This window comes from Halyomorpha halys, unplaced genomic scaffold (assembly GCF_000696795.3).
Source record: "Halyomorpha halys isolate HHAL.00 unplaced genomic scaffold, Hhal_1.1 Scaffold245.1, whole genome shotgun sequence".
Taxonomy (NCBI): domain Eukaryota; kingdom Metazoa; phylum Arthropoda; class Insecta; order Hemiptera; family Pentatomidae; genus Halyomorpha; species Halyomorpha halys.
Genome location: NW_027106223.1, coordinates 283665 through 285551, shown reverse-complemented (window position 1 = coordinate 285551; position 1887 = coordinate 283665).

Genomic DNA, 1887 nt, shown 5'->3' with positions numbered 1-1887 from the left:
ACTGAAATAATCATATTGTTTAATAATACCTTCACATATCGTACAATCTGAATCATAATATATTGTAAATGGAGAGGAAATCCCCTGCCAAAAAGACAAAAATCTCATTTAGAGCGGGAAAACGGACTGACTACAGAAAGACAACCGGGGATTTGAAGGGAAGACCTGCTTCCTGTAGCAGCGGGGCAGGTGGAAATTGAATGAGGGGGGGGGAGCGGTTGGAAACGGTGATTTAGGGAGATACATTGACAGGGAAGCTTCTCTGCTCTTTATAGCGCTACCTCTAAGCGAATATCTCATACCGGAGTCAAAGCCTTCCAATTTATATCTTTTAAAGAAAATAACACATGGAAAATGTAATGTTTGAACGCTAACTTAGGAGAAATGTGTAAACCGATTATACAGAACGGAGAGATGCTGTGATTTAAAACAATATCAAAACTTATAGTACTGGAGTCCGATGGGTAAAATTCAGCTCATAGAGCATACATCTGCAAATAAAAATAAAAAATAGTTTCTATAGCAATTAACACGAAATACAGTTGGGCGAAAAATAGCTACAGTTGAAACTAATAAAACTAGCTGAAATTGTCATGGATACGATATTTATTTATCAATGGTTCATGCATGAATGAGGGTCGTCTCCATAGCAACTTTATCTATTAGTTTCAACTTTAATAACTATTAAGATATCTATTAAAACTCAAATTAAAGTTAGTTTAACGAACTATAAAGTAGTTTAGGGCACTAATCAGCTATTTCAAAATGTAAAAAAATGGCGGATGCGTCAAAACGTTAAAAAAAAAAAATTATTTTATTCGACGCTCCATACCCTTAAAACTACCAACAACACTAAGAAACCAAATAAAACATCATTTAAAGTTGAGTAAATTTGCTAAACGAGCTATTTACGTTCAATATTTCCGAGATAAACTTTTTAAAAAGCAAAATTTATCCATTACAAAAGACTGATCTACATGACTATTATAAGGCCTATCTAGACACACGGAGTTGAGCTTTGGGGCTCCACTAAGCCATCAAATTCCCCCCGAATCCAATCCTTACAGTCCAAAATCCTTCTTAAAATCCTTAATGCTCCTTACTTTGTCACAAATCAAGTCATCCACCAGGACCTCAATGTTCCATATGTTGCCGATTTGGCCAGAAACAGATACCATTCCTTCCATGAAAAACTTCTCAACCACCCAAATTCACTTGTTTCTAATCTGACTTCTCCTTCATTACCTAATAATCCTCCTAGGCGTCTGAAAAGAAGATGACCTCGGGATGGGATAAATGTTATTGAAGTTCTATCAGTGGGTAGATTCTCCACATGTTTATATCATGTCACTATGCCACCTTGTTGTATATATTTGTATACAGCTGTAAATAACAGTAAATTAATTATTAATAAAAAAAAAGAAGCAAAATTTCATACCGTAAGTTGTTAGTAAATTTATTATGGGAACTCAATATCTCAGAAATCATTATACGCATAGAATTCTGTTAACATTCAAATTAAAGCTAGTTTAATGTACTAGACAGAACTCATTGACACACACTGAAGATGAAAAGATTCAGCAAATGGAAATGGGCAGGGCATCTCCTCCCGGGCGAAGATGACAGATGGTCCAAAATTGCCAAACAATGGACTCCATACAACCTTCAAAGAAGAAGAAGACGTCAAAAGAAAAGATTGAGCGATATGTTCAAGAGGATGGCAGGACCCCTCTGGTGGAGAGCTGCTAGAGACAGGGATGTCTGGAAGGAGAAATGGAAAGAACTCGCTTCCCAATAGGGCTGGTCACCCCGGGAAGTGCTCACTATTACTGTCCAAAGGGAAGGCCTATGGTTACAGAAAGATGGAAAGAAAATTGGTTAATGTTT